Source organism: Planococcus citri, chromosome 2 (assembly GCF_950023065.1).
Source record: "Planococcus citri chromosome 2, ihPlaCitr1.1, whole genome shotgun sequence".
NCBI classification, from domain to species: domain Eukaryota; kingdom Metazoa; phylum Arthropoda; class Insecta; order Hemiptera; family Pseudococcidae; genus Planococcus; species Planococcus citri.
In genome coordinates, this window is record NC_088678.1 from 29,378,076 (window position 1) to 29,397,346 (window position 19,271).

A 19,271-nucleotide genomic window follows, 5' to 3' on the forward strand; every position below is an offset into this window, starting at 1 on the left:
AAATTTATCGACCTCTTCTCCTCCTCTTCCATCGAAAACCCACCCACGCGACATTTCTGATAGACGTGGACATATCTGGAGACAAACCCTAGGGCGCGGCGGGGAGAAGGGCAAGTCTAAATCATAATCGTCTGTTATCACGCGAATTACAAATAAATTAATAGCCGACTGACTGGACTCCTCTCGGTAGCGAGTTTATTGGCATACGAATATTTGGCTTCGGCGAAGACTGCGACTAACTGCGACAGCGAGAAAACAAGTTTAGGGTACGTTCTTCGATCATCATCACGTAGCTCAACGTACGGAGCAGAAAAACTTGACGAGACCGCGTCGTCGTCTAAATACATAAACCGAGAGCAAGCAATCTCAGCGATGAAAATTTAACGCTCGTAAATTACTCTGGACGCGGTAAAATTTTTCATTTACGTAAGAAAAAAAAATTATTACGATTTACCATACGATGACCCGACCATCAGGCATCAGCGTCCGCGACTTCGCTGACCACCGCGGCCGTCGGCCATCCATCGTGCGATCGAACTCGACTGAAGTAGGAAAAAAAATATGGACTGATATCTCGCAGGTCACAATAACTCCTACGACTCCCTTGAACCTGTTGGTAACTTCTCAAGTAGTTTAGAGTATATCTCGTATATACATATATACAATTTACAACCAACAGCACGACCGAGACCTGCCGTGAACTTGTTCTTCGTGTGTTGATGTTCGCCAAGTAGACAAATTAAAAAAACCAGCCGAGCAGAATGGACTACACGAGAGAGACAGAGAGCGAGAAAAGAAGAGAAGAAAAAAAACAGACGTACAAGGTTGTACGCTGAACATCTCTCTGTACTGCGAGAATATTATGCTAAAGAATACATAAATACACTCTCCTCTTCGTCTCCACCACTGAAGCGCGAGTTCTTTGAACGATTCACCATCTCGCTCTAACAAACGCTGCACCAAGACTGATTATTCAGATAAACCCGAGGCTCGCCCGCGAACTCTAAGTACACGAAGAGCAAGAAAAAATTGAGAAAAAGAAACAACATCTGAAGGGGGCAGCAGGGCCGGGGCGAGCAGACCTAACGACTGATTTTTTTTCTCTTTATTTTTAACGCCGTCGTAAAAAACAACAAGAATCTTCGAAATGTAGTAAAATTAACTAAACATTAGTACGAGTTTATTTTACTATAATCTTTTCGATGAAGACTATATTTTCTATAAGAAGAAGACGCACAAAAAACGTGGTAAAAATAACATCCTTCTCTGTAAATCTCTTTCCCCTTATATGCCAGCCACCGGTATCTCTTATTTTCACCATATTACCAAACTGGGAACCACCAGCAGCCGTCAGCAAGTTATCACATACAATAAAGGTGAGGTGTAAAGGTAAAGGAACGTTCGATAATAGAACATGCTTCGAGACTTATACACCACAAAACATTGCCCTCTTCGCAAATACAACTTCTCTCTTACCTACACGTATAATTGTTCGCCGATACATTCGAAAGAGAGAATTATTACATAATCGTCGATTATACTCGATACACTATTTTTTCTTCTGCATCCGAACATCTGCGAAATGAAAATATTCGTTTCTCGGGGTATTTTTTCCTCTTTTTTTCCTGCATCCCTTATCGGCAGGTACCAAATTTAAATACCATTAAACGAACCGTAATCGAAAACGATTTAGATAAAGTGTCAAAAACAGCGTTGAATTCTCGCCTTTCATTCAATAACGCGACGATGCTGAGATCAATCATTTTATTAGTTTTGAAAAATCGCGAACATATTTTCTCAACTGAACGTTGCAACCTCGTCGATGGTATAGGCATTAATAATTTTACCCTCAGCACACAACTCAACTAGATCTGGTTATTCTTGGATAATTACGAAATACCATTTTCGTACTGCGAGCAAGGTTTATTCCTGCATTTTATACATAAAAATGGCATTATCGGTATCGCTTTGCTTGATTAATACGCGAAAAATATTATAATCTCGAGAAGGATATGAGTTACCGAGTATCTCTGTACCTTCGTAAGTTCAAGGCCAGTTAAATGAGCGAATAAAATTCATCCGCTATGCTTTTCAGTATCCCTCAAACGTACCTATACTTCTACAATTCTACATTCATCAATCTTTAGTATGCGAATCGTGCTGTTGCGCGGGTAATTCTCTCGATAATTTTGCAATGCCATCGTCTCATTCATCGTGGAACAGAATTAATTGCGGATCTAGTGTGCAAAGATCTGCTCAATGCCCATCTAAATCTATTTTTCTCTCTAATTTTTCGTTATTTTTCTAAGAGCTGGTCGGGCTATAGAACAGGAAGATCAAGAAAAATGGAAACAAATCCTTAAAACTAATGTTATATCGGTTCAGTGTGTACTTACTAAAGTTATTCTGATAATAATGACGTCGATTTGGTAAACTGGATCAATGAAACTCACCTGAAACATAAAATAAAAATTCTCAATTAATTTCTTTTCAACACATTTGTTTCTTTTGAGGTCGAATTTTCAACTTTTTACAATCGAACACGATATTTTACGTGGAAAATATTACGTATTAGAAGAATCGCTCCCCTTCCTCAATTTTTATTTTTTCCAATCTCGAAATTTTTCTCCAACTCGAAAAAAATACATCCAAACAAAAAAACGAATAGTGTTTTTTTGAAATCTCTCCCTCAAAGTCATAATTCTCTAAAAAAATCAATCATTCTATTTCGAAAGAAATTTTTTTCAATCAGGAGAACAAAAAACCTGACAAGATAAGCACCTAACTTTACCATTTTTTGAAATCAATTTATGCAAAAAAAAAGTCACATACGAAGTAGGTATCAAAACTGCCACTGGCCACTGACGAAATGTAATTTTGGAAATTATCTGAAGAAATATTCTAATCAAAATGCAAGTTTTTTTGGGAATTTTCAACAATTTTGCAGAACCTGAAGCACAGCATCGGCTTCAGATTTTTTCATCCCCCTCACCCTCCCCCCTCCCGTTACCACCAGATTTTTTAAAACTTGAAATTTTCATAACATTTTATCAACTGGAGATAGCGAGCCAAAATTTACTCTGCAAACTGATTTCAAATACAATATGAAGTCGACTGCATGGTGGATTCAAGTGGTTTTCATTTAAGCTTCCAGCTACTTTTTGGAAATTTCAATTTTCCAAAAAATACCACATATGACCTCTCAAAAAGTTGCTGGAGGCTCCAAAACGACTTGAAATCCACCAGCAGACGACTTCGTAGCGTATTGAAATTAGTTTGCGAAGAAAATTTCAGCTTGTTAACTCCATGATAAAATTTTGTGGGAATCTCAAGTTTCAAAAATCAGGTGGAGACTCCAGTAATTTTCAAAAAGTCGCTGGAGGCTCCAAAACAATTTGAAATCCAGCAGCAGCCGGCTTTGTAGCTTATTGAAATTATTTCGCAAAATGAATTTCGGCTTTCCATCTCCATTTGATGAAATTTTGGTAAATTTAGAGTTTCAAAAATCTGCTGGAGGCTCCAGAACTGCTCAACACGGTTTGAAACAGTCTCCAATCGATTTGGCAGGTCGAAAATAGGGTAAATCCTAAATTTCAGCTTTCAAGATCAATTTGGTAAAATTTTGATTTTTTGCAGCATTTTTGGCCAAAATTTGATTTTTAAAAATTCATCAAAAATCAAAAAAGGCACTTTAGCACTTGAAATTACAAATATTCTACATTAGTAACAAAATCGGAGTAAATTCGATAAATTAGTTGAAAAAGCATCATTTTAGGTCAATTTGACGTCTTTTTCGTGTTACGAAAATGGCACCGATGCGGCTGTGTTGCCGGTGCAGTGTATCGACCTTCGAAGAATATGCCCCTGACTATTATGCAGACCTAACTCAAATAAGAAAGTACCTTCACCCAGAAACTCTTCAACTCTGAAACTTCTCCAAAGATGAAAACTGCATCACTCAAAGTCAAAACTGTCTCCTCAAATCTCTATCAACAGTAATTTGTGATCTGTGATGATGAACGAAGCAGAGGAGCGATACAATGTAAACCAAATTAAAACACTTCGTTTCACAAGGGTACATGCGTAAATAGTAGATAAGATACAAAGTATAACGACAAACGTATAATTAATACATAATTTATAACCATAGCGTGGTCACTCATTACGAAAGATTGAGAAAAATTACACAAATTACAACCGTTTCGAACGATTCCTCTTCCTCCTCTTCCGAACAAATCTAATTTTTATATTAAGCATAGGCCAGGTCGTATTACAATTTAGCCAGCGATCGAGTGACCATTTTACCAGGAAAATCTTTAGGGCTATAGAGTATCTACGTGTATTTTGCGCACGTTTCTATGTACGACTTTCCCATCGCGAGATACTAAAAATATCCTCTGAATTCCAACCGACCGGTTGTTGGTTGTTATTTTCAATGATGAACAATTGAACAACTATATGTACATTGACGTCCGCATATCGACTACTACGACTCGTAGTGATACATTAATACATTTATATACATAATATAGAAAGGACGATTTAAAAAAAAAAAAAAAAACAACCACAGCACACACAATACGTGTGTACTTGAGTAATACGTATTTATACTACGTACAGACGTAGTAGGTACTACATGCGTGATGTTTTTTTCTTTTCTTTCCATTAAACAACCGACGAAGCGTATTTGATTTCGATTATTTGAATATTCCCTTTATATGGTGTTCAATAAGAAGGGAAAAAACACCGACCTATGGGAGCGATCTTGTCAACTCAGCTGGAATTTCTTCCTACGCGACCACGATGACGATTTGTATCGAAAAATACACATCGGATCGCACTTAACCTCATTTTCTGCATCTTCATCCAGATCCACCATCGGGCAAAATTCACTCACTGTTGAGCTACTCTTTGCTCAAATTTCCCGCATCTTTTCTGACATCATCGTATTGATGAAATTGACGTCCCTAGACCTCCCACAATATACTACTAGAAACTCGAGTACACGCAATCGTACGAAACGAAACCGGATCGAAAAAAAGAGTTGACGTAAATACGTAAATTCGACCGCGATACTTCTTTCATTTCGCATCATCGAAGTACATCCAATACCTCCATTACGTCATTGCGAATGCATTAGAGAAAATTCTCTCGTATCCGCTTCGCCGTCACCTCTTTTTTACAGGTCTTTCCGATGGTCGACAAAGCAAATAGCCGCCGCGACGTCGTCTCTTTCTTTACATTGCACATACACACGCACACATCGGCAAAAAATCAACTTGATGCGACGTCGTTTTTAATATTATTCACGTAATGACGTATATTACGTTACTCCATATCCAGCGCGAAATACGCGTATACGTCGTCGTCGGTCGTAGGTACGCTCTCATAGCGACGTTTTTTTTTCTCCTTTTTCTCTCTCTTTTTTAATTGGACGAGAATACATTATTTCGCGATGTCAACAACGCAACGCCATCGCCATCGCGTCGTTTCCTTCTTCATCTATTCGACGTGTAACTCGATACGAACTTTTATAATTTGAAATTTCCAACTGCTAGAAGAAAATTGATTTTTTTTTCTGCTTTCTCGTCGTACTTACTACTCGCAGTTTCATTCGCGATGCAGGTAACGTCAATTTACTCTAAGCAGTCAGTCGTGTAAAAGTCAAAAAATTCCTCTAACGAGAGAAAAAATCGAAGTGCAACTTGACTTGCGGTATTGAAAAGGAACTGGAAGAATAAAAAAGATTTCAAGAAACATCTCACATTTAAAAACTTTTGAAAAAAACCCAAAATTCCAATGATTGAGAGATTTTTTTGAAAGTTTATACTTGACACAAATTACCTACAGAGTTTTGAAAAAAAAAGTTTTGATATTATTAAGTAAGTACGTACTTACTTCAACCCTTAACGATCGTGTATAAACAAAATCTTCAAGTTTAGGTGTAAGACTTTTGTAAAACCAGTTGAAAATTTTCTTTAAAATCAAATTTGGACCAAAAATCGGGGAAAATGAAAAGTTTACCAAATTAATCAGCTTTTCATGTTCTTTGGGCAAAATTTTGTGAAAAATTTTCAACTATTGAAAGTCTGCTAGAAGCTTCAGAATTTCTCAAAGCAGTTCGAAACCATTTCCAATAGATTCTAGGAGTAAAGGGGGGGGGGGGAAGAGGAGTCGAACATTTTTTTAGTGCGACCAATTAAAAGTCTAATGATCAAAATACATTTTCATTTTTCACGAAATTGTAACCCATTTCGATAGGTTACATGAAACTTTTTAGAAAATCCAAAAATCATAAAACGTCCCCTCCCCTCCTCATTTTTGGATCAAAATTGTTCAAAAATGCTCAAGAGACATTTTCGTCCAAATATTTGAATTACTCGCGAAATTTTAACCTATTTTGAAAGGTCACGTGACTTTTCTTCAAAAATCATGACTTCCCCCTCTCATTGTAACCTCAAACTTCTTCAGAAATGCTTAAAATACATTTCCGTCGAAATATTAAAATTCTTCACGAAATTTCAACCTATTTTGATAGGTCGCATGACACTTCTTCCAGAATCCAAAAATCATGAACCCCCCCCCCTCATTTTTGAATCAAAATTGCTCAATGATAATCAAAAAACATTTCAGTCGAAATATTTGAGTTTTTCACGAAATTTAAGCCTACATATTTTGATAGATCGCATGATACTTTATCAAAAATCCAAAAATCATGACCCCCTCCCCCCCACCTGTGGCATGATTTTGTCAAAAATGCAGTATTTCTTCATATCTCTTAGGATTTCTAATATGCACACTCTGTGAAAAAAACGAAAAATGCAATGAAATTATCAGACTAAACATTTTTCAAAAAGAAGCTATCTCGATAAAAAAAATCCATATTTTCCAGAAAATCAATTCAAAATATTCCTACTTGTCGAGAATATTTTTTAAAAAACTTATTTTTCGAATAATTTTGTAAAATTGTTGTCCTTTAAATACAATTTCTCGTACCCCCCCCCCCCACCCATGTAAATTTCTTCCCTTCGCTACTCACTGAAGCCATCCTGTACTGAGCAACATTATTTGGCCATTTTCTCCCCATCTATCTACATTCTACATCAGCATAATTTCATCACGATCAACCTCACTCGACTTACGTCACCGTCAATTATGTATTATCGCGAATTACACAGCTGGTGACAACGACGACGACGATGAAAACGATGTCATCCAAAGAGAACGTGAAAAATCCCCGAAAACGAAGGAGATATTCGGAAGCGGACGATATTGTCATCGCGAGCTGCTATATCGTCATCTCGAACAATCGAGAGTGAAAACGTAATCATAACTGCAGCGTAATTCCACGCGAGCCTTGAGGTAATCCTCGACGCGGCGTCGCGGAACACGCACACCAACCATCGCTCGCTCATCTCATCGTAACAATTCTTCGCTCATCGACCAGGAACGTCAGTCAAGGATCTTTTCCTTCTTATTAATTAAATCAGCGATGCTGGAGATATCGGAAGATACACCATACTTCTAGTTATATCAGCGATAAATGAAACCAAGCAGTCGCAAAAAACACAAAAGACTTTTCAAAACAACCTTCATTTCGTTTCGGTTCGTTTCCAATAAAAAATTTCGTTCGAAAAACAAACATCATTTCGCAGTAGCAAAATTTCACCGAATTACGAACAGGCTACGTATACCCTTTACATCGTGTGTTTCTGTTTCGCGAGAAAAAAAAATACTTCGAAGACCGCTGGGTACATTTTGAAAGAGAGTAGAGAAAAAAAATCAACAACAGATTCTTAACCTCAGACAAGACGACACACCGAGAAGAAGAAAACGCTCGTAGTAAAATAAATCAAAATCATCGCTTCGTACGGTACACGCCGTTGCCACAACACAAAAGATTCCGAAGCACATGTTATTAATTTGAAAAGCGGCCCGTCATTATTCTCGTATTCTTTTCAAACCCATTTCCAGCGTTCGCATACTTTTTCCCTTTACTCGATTCTTTCTTCTTCGGAGCCTACACCAAACAATCCTGCTCCTATTAGTATTCTCTAATAAATCATCTTTCATCTTCTTCTCTTTTTTTTTTCTTCTCTTCTTCATCTGTGACGAGCTCGAATCTTAGGTCAAATATGCGGTCGAAAGAACACTATATTAAAATATGTGTTTCAAAGAACACAGCGAAGACGATATGAAGATGATGATGATGATGAAGGACAAGGGTGAGGACGAAAACGAAGACGACACAACGAAAGGAAACGTATACCACCAGCATCATCATCATATGTAGTATTTGAAGCAGCACTGCATCCCAATCCCATTGCACTGTACACTTTAACACCATCCATGCTTCATTCTTAAACATCGTCATCGTCATCCTCATCATCATCATCATTTTCTTCTTCTTCTTTTCCATCATAATATAGACAAATCAACCTTAAACTCTCCCCCGCCTCCTACTCACGATGGATTCCATCTCCATCTCCGACCATATCTAACCATCCGAGAAGAACGCGGCAAAAGAACCCATTAAGAAAAATTTCTATGAAAGAACGCAGGCAGCTACACGCTCCAGTCTGCCGCACCGCGTAACGCACAAGGACATAGAAACCAGAGAGAATCGACCCGATAAACCGATTCGTCGTTGGATATTTTTTCCCAAGTTGATGGCGTAAATCCGCGACCAATGTTTAAATCTCTCAATTCAAGGTCGACAAAATGTAGCTGCAGAAAATTTCATCGAGAAAATTTTCATTGATTTTCAGCGACTTCTTTTTGACCTCCTTCCTCCCCCTCCCTTCGACCCATTCATTGCTGTAAAATGTTTCGCTGCTCGGTAAAAGTAGTCGAGAAAAATAAAAAAACCACTGTGCGCACAGGATGCTCATCTCTACCTCTCTACAGGAGAAAAAGGAGGCATTAGAAGTAACAAAGAAATCAAAGATCCATATTAATTCTAAAAAACAGACTAATATCTTGTGACAAAAAAAGAACAAAAACTGACTTTAAAAGGAACAAACGAGCAAAAGTTGAAAAAATCATTTTTTTTTTAACTTTACAAACGAGTCACCCTGAATAAAAAAAGAATATTCCACCAGTACGATATACTTTGAGTACCCCTACATCGTTTCCATAAACAAATATCCGCCCATATGTGAGTTTTTTTGTTTCTCTTCGTTTTCCTTGGCTAGTTCTATCAACTAGTGAAATATTACGAAAACATTTAAAACTGCCCAGAATATGCTTGAACGAAACAAAAAACTTGGCTCATGAAAAAAAAGATTTCGGATGCTTCAATTTTTAAAAATCTACTAGAACTATTTTGAAAAAGCTATTTGATCAATGGAAAATCTGAAAAAAAAGGAGGTAAATCTAATTTAAACCTCTCTGATTGATTTGATATTTCTAGCATGATTTTCCTCAAAACAAAGGCAAAAAATAAGGTTTTCTAAAAATGGCGTTTTCTGACACTTTTTCTCATTTCTCATTTTTTTTTTCAAACTACAAGACCATTTTAGCCGAAGGCATTTCAACAAAATTCACTCAAATTTGTTTTTTTGGGCTTGATTTGGGGTGGGATCGAATGAGCTCAAATACAGATCACCTTGCATAAAAATTCGTGTAGGTTTGAATTTTCAGGAAGGGGTGTAGAGGGTTGAAAAAAGGTCAAAAAAATCCAACTACGAACCAATCTAGAAAAAAATCAAAAAAATATAACATATCTAAAAATCAGCCTCTACAGTGACTAGGAGGGGAGAAAACGTTTTTTTGTGTTTTTGTGACTTTGAAAACCCTTTTACAATGCTCCCAGCACTCCGCGAAAATGTTTCGATCAAAATTTCCATTCCTCGTGAATCTGAAAAAAACCGTCTGAAATAAAATACTGAGAGTCTCCTCCCCCCCCCCCCCCAATTCACTCATTTTCTGTGTTGAATCCGTACCATCTGAACTACCATGGCTACTTCTAAGAAAACAAGATACTGCATCCGAGAAGCAACTCCATTTCCATCTATTTTCTTCCTTGATTATCCCGATTTTCTTCAATCCAACCCCATTTAACCCCAAGAAGACCATCTCATACACTACAAAATTCCCCTCTCAAGTTCCTTCATCTAATTGACGAACCGTGAATAAAAAATCAACTTCGTAACGTCGTCGCCATTTGGTCGTGTACAGTACAAAAATACACGCGCAATTGACCCACCAACAACCATCAAAAGAAAGAAAAAAAATCGTTACAACTTTTCCACACGCATATTATAACAGCAGTCAACAACACGAAAAAGAAAAAGAGAAATGAAAAGCGAAAGAAAGAAAAAAAAAGGGATAAACATCCAAATTATCGTTATGTCAAGAAACCACGTTAAAAAAAAAAAGAAAACTATTCTGGTCGGAGTGCATGCTGTAATAATGCAAACAATAGCTTAAGCCTTTTGGCGCATAAACACACGACCCATTACAACCAGATATACAAATACGGGCATGTGAACCAAAAGTTGATGTCCCTGGATGTGCATAATGTGCAGTCTGAATCAACTATACCCAGACCTACCCTCCCTTAGCTGTAGGTATATACCTGATTTGAAATTTACTCTCCTAGGTATATACCTATATACCATCATCACCATCATCATCATAAATGCACGTCGTCGTGCAGCATTGCATTGAGAATACGCACCATTCGACCGCTGCACCTTTTCTCCCTTGTCTCTTTACCTGGCCATCTACTCCTTCCTATATAGGTACTTTGCGGTCGAGATGGAAATTTACTCCGTCCAATAAACCAGTTCTCTGGGTATACCGATTGATACCGTCGACTACGACGTGGAAGAGAAAAAAAAATTCTTCTTCGTTTTGAAATATGTATTAAAATAACACGTTGAGAGAGCGTTAAACAAAAGAGATTAGAAGGCGAGTTAAAAAACGCCACGCCAAGCCGCGAGTACTCGCAGGCTTGTAAATATTATGGAAATATAAGACGCGTTTCGCTTTACTTTCCACCCTCTTCCCTTCCCTCCTCCTCCATCGGGTACCTTTCAACGCAGCTTAACCGCGAATAACAAAATATGCGATACGTAGAGTAGAGAAAAAAAAACAGCTTTATACCGAGCTAAAAGAAGCGTAACGATGAAAACACCTTCGGTACGATGAGCTTTTCAGCGTGTGAAATGCATACCATACGACTACGACTACGAAAACGTCGATTAGAATTTTTTCCCCGGTTTTCCTCCGAATGTGAGTGACCTATTATCACTTCAAACCGACGTGGTACTCGGTGTAAATAAGAATTTCAAATACTAGTTTCAAGGTCAATATGTTTAAAGATATTCGTATTAATAACCGCACCGCGTACACAGACCTATAGCATTGTGATCCCTCTCTTTACCCTCCTCCTCACCGCAGTCCACTGACAGTCTAACTGGGAAAGAAAGAAAAATGAACCCGTAGCTCTATAATTAGGTGTGCCCGATGACAAAAACTTCCTCAACACCTCGATCCAATTCCTAAAAATTAAGCAATCCGCGTCAAAAGTCAAGTTACCCAAACTTTCCGGGATCATTTCAAAATACTCGTTTAAAATGTGATTTTTTTTTTTTTAATATTTGATAAAGAATCCTTCTAAATAACGTAATATTAATTTAATTTTCTACGTACTGAAGTCGTTTCAATAATATGTTGATGACAGTTCGATACGATGGACATATGAAAACTCACCTGAAACATAAAATGATACAATTCTCAATTAATTTTTTTCAATAATTCAGTTCAAATTTACTAAATTACAAGCAATATTACTCTTATTGTCAGAATTCAGAAGTTAAAGTTCTGCATGATTAAAGCACAAGTTTAAGAGTAGGTATATTTGGCATAGAGGGGGGAGGGGGAGGGAAATTTTGTCTTAGGGATTTTACAAAAGAAAAAAGAAACTAATTGATCTTTCACACACTGAGCTTTCCTATTCACTTATATGTAAAAAGAATAGTATACATTTCAAGACTTTTAATGAGAATTCTGAGGGAAAAAACACAAATATTTTCACTTTGAGAACTACAAATACCAATCAGAAATAATGTAGGAGCTTTTCGATAGTTCAGAGGAGGAGTCCTCAAGGAGCACTTGCTTCGAATTCCAAATTTGTTCCATTTTTGATGAGGGCGGAATTTGGAATCACATCACGAGGACAAAAAAATGAAAGAGTCGAAAAATGACAAGTTTTGGGCAATTTTGGAGCCTCATAAAATTTTTTTAATTCTTTCCGGAAATTTAATCCATCGTGGAAAAGTCAAAAATGAACTTTGACTGGCCCTCTTGGAATTTCGCAATCAACATCACTCAAAACAGACGAGAGAATGTTCAATAAGCACCGACCAAACTTATTTATAAGTGCCAAAGTTAATTTTTGTCCCTTCCAAAATGATTTGAAGTTTCTGAAGAAAATCGAAAAACCTCTGAGGGGCTCCAGAATGGTCCCAAACTAATAGCTTTCTATGTGAGGGAGTTGAGTTGAAGGGATTATTCACATTGGTTCATTCTGCTCAAAAAAATGTATATTTCATGAGAAGGTTCAAAAACCGTTCTAGAAACTGCTTTTTTGAATTTCAATTTTCAAAAATTTATCAAAAATCGAATAAAAACTTGACCACCTGAAATTTTGATCAAATCAATTGAGGGTTTTGGACCTTTTTTTTGTAAAGATCTGGCTTGGTTTCGTTCAAATCGGAGAGTCAGTTCAAAACGTTCCCCATCGTAAATGAAACAGCATTTTTTTTTCACTCTCAAAAAGCAATAGAGAAAACGAGTATGTAGCCAAAATATTGGATTTTTTCAAATTTTTTCAAGATTGAAAAAAAACTGGGAAAGCCAAATTGACTTCATGGGAAAAAATCGAGTTTCACAATCACTGCAATTTCCGAAAAAATGGGTTCAAACAGCAAACAACGTTCATTTTAGAATGCTTTATACCAAGTTATCATCTGCAATGAAAGTAGTAAGTAATGGCCACATTCCACCGCTCCTGGCTACTTCACGATTCCGAACAACAAAGACGAACTTTCAACTATGTTCAAAAAAAAAAACTTCACACTTCATTTTCTAGCACTTCATCTCTCAAATTTTTCTTCCTTTACACGATCTCATCCTCAAAGAACTCACCAAGCATCAAAGCTCTCTTTTTCAGTCTTTTTCTTTCAAAATCACCTCTGTCAGCTTAAAAAAAATAAAAAACATCCACGTGAAAACTTTTCTCCACAAAGACGATAATGAGAGGTGCAGGCGGATCACAGAAAGGCAAATGGCCTGCAATGTCGTAATCATCGTAATGGAAACCGCAAACACTGCGTAGTAAACAGCTTAGAGAGCCGGCCATCGTCGTGTGTAATGTGTAATGACCACAGAGAACGCGAATCACGCTGACAGAACAAAGAACAAGGTCCCAGGTATACATATATAAGATGGATAGAAAGAGATAATCGTAGTATCGTGTCAGAAGCCTTCATATACTAACATATCTTTCGAAAAGAACAAAGCCATCGGTTTGGACCGTCCACCTGCGCGGAAGCGGAGCAGAGACAGGGCATGGGCAGCGTTCAAGAGGAAGAAAAAAACGGTCAAATCTTTCCAGTTTGCCTATATCATTGCGAAGAAAGTCCATTTCAACATTTCGAACGATATAGGCAGGTAAGATACGTACATTATGAAGCAGAAAAAAATTCTTACTTCAAGACACATCGAGGAAGTATTCAACAGAAGGTGAATTAGCGCAAATATACCGAACAAAGAAGGACGATAATGAGTCACAGCGAGAGAGAGAGAGAGATAAGTATCGTCGCAAAATACACGAGTATTACCTGATCATACCACGCAGCAACCAGTAGGTATATTATGTAGTATAATACGAAATGAACTTTCAAGTTGAACATCGCAAGTACATATAAAAGTAAATAAGCACATATCTTATTGTAGCAGAAGGTACACTCTTACGATTAAATACAGTATTGTACTTCTATTTTTTATTGAAATGTATCGCGATGACAATATTGACTCATGGGTAGACGGGCGGATCAAGGTTATAAAATACGTAAAGAAAAACTACACAACGTTTTCAAGACACGTCCATGATAGCCAAGCAGGTAGATAGGTAAGGTAAGTCTACGTACAATCTACGTATAAAACATTTTGTTTATCAGCCGATGGCTATTGCTATGTATTTTTTCAACTGTACGTATACGTACGAGTACATATTCTGGTCGATGGGTACTTGATACTTATACTTGGTGTATGCTTATTACACACAGCAAAGAGGTACCCAACTAACCAACTACCTACGCCGATGATTACAGAATGGCTTTTTCTATATATATCTAACCTACCTAGCTATCCAATGATAAGTGAAAACGTGATAGATGAGGAATACCATTGACATGAAACATACGAACGAATTTTTTTCACTTTTCAGGGTTTCGCCAATTACGCATTCTAACGCAAGGTCCCATCAATTTCAAAAAATATAAATAATCCAAGAATCGATAACGTGAAAAAAGGACATCGGCGTAGCGTATTAATTCCGGCAGGGAAAAAAATTCTATACGCAGACTTGCTACTTTTTATATATCAAGTATCACAATAATTCCAAAGGTCGAAATTAAAATGAACTAAAAAGAACTTCAGCAGAAAATTGAAGATGAAGATGAATTATTCCGCGAAAAATATCTCATTTCCGAACTCTAGATTCGAGGAAAAATTGAGAATACGATTAGAGCATCACGTTCTCAATTAATTTCGCAGTAGGAAGAGGAAGGAAAAGGAAAGACTTCAAAAAAAAAGCACATGTTTCCATATCGACACGCCGAATTTTCCGAATATGGTTCTAGATGTAGGTAGGTGCTAGGTGTAATGGATGAACAAAATTATAGCCTAGAACTGGTTATTGCGCGTGTTTCTTGACCTGCCGTGACTCCTCAAATCATGAACAATTTTCTTCGAAATTTTCCAACTCTGGTTTTCCCACAAAGAAACAGCTAAATATACGATAATGTTGGAAAATATGCTTCAATGATGAACTAGCTAAGCGTGAAACCGCACCAATGCTATTCATAATGATCCCTCAAAACATCGAAATACCTAATATCTCAATGAAGTTCCTAGTAATTATCTAATCAATCATAATTCATCACAAAAATTCTTACTTGTGGCAATTTTTCTTAATCTAAACATCTAATTCTATCAAAAAATTGCATAAATTTCGCAATATCCACACTTTTTGGACATATGATCTGCATGATTTCTCCATTAAAATAAGCAATCAAACGACTGCTGTTATTTTAAGCATTAAAATTTCACCAATTTTTCATTCTTTGGCCCCTCCCCTCCCACAAACCGATAAAAATCCTTCAAAATAGAGCTCTTAATCGAAAATCGGACTCCAAAAATTGATTTCATTTGCAATTTTCGACTCCATGTAGAGGTACTTGCGATCAATCATGTTCAAAATGAAAAATCAATTTTTTAGCGTTGAAAAATATTCTGAGCAAGAGCTAATCATGAGCCAGAATTGATTAATCACCCTCCCCCCCCCCGAATTCTTTGCGATTTTCGACTCAATGATCGATCACGTTTAAATTAAACAATCAATCAATTGTATAGTCTTAAAAATAAACTTTCGATCAAAAATTCGATATTCGATCAATCGAATTGAGAAAATCGATATTCGATCAATCGAATTGAGAAAATCGATATTCGATCAATCGAATTGAAAAAATCGATATTCGATCAATCGAATTCAGAAAATCGATATTGGCGGTTTTCGATTCCATATGATCGATCGTGTTCAATATGAAGTCAAGTTTACATCTCACCCAGACATTATTCATCAAAAATTGATCAGGATCGAAAATCGATAAATCGAACTCCAAAAATCGAATAATTTTCGATTTCCGATTTCAAATGATCGACTAAGCTCGAAATTATAATTATTTTGTTTTGTACTTATTGTATCGTTCTACCTACCTCGCTTTTTCTCCAATAGAGTAAAAAAAACTTCAACCTTGAAATAAAAAATCTTAAGGGCAGTGAAGCAAAATGTTGCAAGATTTGAAACTTCATCAGATTGGGCACATAAAAATAAAAATAACGAGAGGCATCACCCTCTCTACCCCTTACCCCTCTCTTCGCTTCTACTACCACAGACCGCATTGAACCTGAGCATAAAGAAGCACGTTTCAATACCTACTTCCTCCTCCTTCATTGTTTCTCTACATCAAAATTTGCTCATCGTCATCAGTTTTGACGTAATATGACGCAAATGATGAAAACCCTATTTCAATTTTCAATCATTTCTGACGCAAACTCGACAAAGTTTTACGAAATCCTCATTCTTTTCCAAACACTGAAAATACTCTATCGCATTCTTACTTTCAGGAGGATGAAGCCAAATTGAGCAAATTTTTCAACCCGATTTGTAACAAATAGAATTTTTTGCTACGTTCAAAATTTCTTAAGATACATTTTCTTCATCTTCAGTCGACCACGAAGACTGAGAAGAGATAGAACGGGGCACAATGACCATTCCATTCACCAATAAAACCTCACAAAAACCGCCACCGGGTCTGAAATATAGAGGCACGTCATGGTGGAGGAAAAAAAAATAAATGAATTTCATCCGCGTCGTTTCTTTTTTGGATACCAGGTACCTGGAAATTCTTTTCAGTGAAAAAAAATCTAACATTCGTGAGATGTTCTCGCTACGAAATAGTAGAGAGGTACGCACCAATAGTACAAAGAAAATACCGCAAAAAGGAATTGGAATTTACACTCGCCCTGTCATTCAGTGAGGTCTACAAAAAGGCGGACAAATAACAAAGAATTAAAATGGGTAAGCAATTAAGAGTCGTCAGTTGCCTCGTCGATATCGCTACATGTAGAGTTCGAAACCTGATTATTATTATTCTCACGATTAGCGTGAATTTTTTATTCGAGAGGAAAAAATCATTTTTATCGATCACGTGTACCAGTACCTAGGCTGTAGTGAGTAGGTAAAGTATAATGTACCTGTAGATCCGCAGCAGCAGAACCTACTCACGTAAGCGACTGCTAACGTAAGTTTAATCAACTCGAATAATAAAAAATTCAAATCCACTTCCATTCCACACACAATCATTTGCAAGTGTGTTTCTTGTATTCATCGCAGGCGATCAAAAATTATACCCAGAGCGGAGGTTTTCTTTTTCTTTATTTTCATCCTTCACTCCTTCGCCTGCGTATGAAAAAACACGCTACACGCCGCGTAATGAGCGTGAAAGAGAGAGTGGTGGGCCGAACTTTCAAGGTCGCGACTATTCGTTAAATTTACTCGTACCAAGAGTAGGTACTCGACGAGTCGACGGGCACGGCTGATGATGGTAACGGATGAGAGGTATTATATCATTCCTCAGTGTGGTCTCCCTGACAAGCAGCGTCTATTCCCCCCACAGCTGATTCTTGATTCTTTCTGTGATCATCGTGTTCCAACATCAACGTGAACGTAGTCCCGTAGTCGTCTCCATTTAACAACGCACGTTCGCCGGAGTTGGTTGGAGTTCTACGCTCGTTTTTCCACTCCTCCTACGGCTCACCTATCAATTCCCCGGACGAACCGAACGAGTTGAACACCAGCGAGTCAGCGACAAAGAAAGAAAGAGTGCCAGAGAAGGGACCTCTCAATGCGTATGTGTATTTATACGTTTCGAGAGAGTGTGAGCGTGTACTAGTAGTACACACGTTTATGTATACACGATGTGTACGTACACTTACGTCGTAGTACGTAATACGTACGTATGTATAGATACAGCGTGAGCAGCATCGTTGAACCGAGTCATTACCTTGATGGAACAATGCCCTAACACCGTACCCTTTCCTCTTCGATTATAATTGCAGACGGTTACAATTCTACGTGTGATTACCATCTGGAACTATTTCGTTCGAAATATAGCGCGAACTCTTGAACAAGGAATACCTAACAAGACGTGTAGTGACGCTAAAAATATCAAATAGTACTGATAAAATCTACATAAATTCACACCACTGGTATCGGATTTCAATTATGATAAGCGTATCAGCATCAAAACAAACAAAAAAGGGCAAAAATTAATGCTCTAATAATGGAAATTTTCAAACCAAGATCATCGACATGTCAAAAGTAAAGACTGTATTATAAATTGACATGTGCGAGGAAACCTACATGTTGAAACCAGAAGTTTTCTTGCCAGCAATACATACAACTAGCATAGGAGATTCCCTTTGGAAGAGTCAGTAGTTGAGTTAATTGGAAACATTCTCAAGGGAGTTAATGCTGGTCTTGGAATTTGTTTTTGGGTAAAAGATCTGGCATTTCGATAAAAAATTAACCAAGAATGTCCACTGGATAGCCCCAGTGGCAAATTTCTCTCTGTGGATCAACATGCAACCAACATAGTCGGGGAGCCCGCATATCTATTGCACCCCCCCCCCCGTCGATCCTCCGGGACAACTTTTTTTCTTAAAGGGGGAGTCCTAAGGAACATGTCTAGCCATTGTCCTCAAAAAAAAGTGGCCCTACTTACAAAATGACGCCATTTTGATTGACAGGTCAGCCGAAATCGCAGATTTTGCGTTCCAATATAGGACTTGCATGAAATTTTATCACCTGTCAAAATTTCAAGTGCTGAAGTGCCTTTTTTCGATTTTTGGTGAATTTTTGAAAATCAAATTTGAGCCAAAAAAAAGGGAAAAATCAAAATTTTAACAAATTGACCAATAAATCTGAAATTTAGGATATACCCTATTTTCGACACGCCAAATCGACTGGAAACGGTTTCAAACCGTTTTGAGCAGTTCTGGAGCCTCCAGCAAATTTTTGAAACTCGAAATTCGCGACAAAATTTCATCAAATGGAGATGGAAAGCCGAAATTCATTTTGCAAACTAATTTCAATAAGCTACAAAGTCGGCTGCTGGTGGATTTCAAATAGTTTTGGAACCTCCAGCGACTTTTTGAAAATTACTGGAGTCTCCACCAAATTTTTGAAACTTGAGATTCCCACAAAATTTTATCATGGAGTTGACAAGCTGAAATTTTCTTCGCAAACTAATTCAAATACGATATGAAGTCCACTGCATGGTGGTTTCAAATGGTTTTAAAACTTCCAGCTACTTTTTGGAAATTTTAATTTTCCAAGAAACGCCATATAACCTTTCAAAAATCTACTGGAGACTCCAGAATGACTTGAAATCCACCTGCAGTCGACTTCCTTCGTA

The 19,271-nt window shown here is 37.3% G+C and overlaps 1 protein-coding gene across 4 annotated transcripts in view; it reads right to left on the minus strand.

Annotated features, from left to right (window-relative positions):
• Window positions 1–19,271, minus strand: part of LOC135835356 (brain tumor protein-like) — a 120,426-nt gene that overhangs the window by 56,435 nt on the left and 44,720 nt on the right. Inside the window, exons 3-4 of one of the 4 annotated variants that reach the window (XM_065349571.1) lie at window positions 11,659–11,718; window positions 2,397–2,453 (exon numbers count right to left, since the gene is read on the minus strand). The exons of 2 other annotated variants lie outside the window; for them this stretch is intronic. The gene's annotated coding sequence lies outside the window, so the exon portion shown is untranslated. The remainder of the gene's footprint in view (window positions 1–2,396; window positions 2,454–11,658; window positions 11,719–19,271) is intronic. One more of the 4 variants, XM_065349570.1, reaches the window with a different exon arrangement.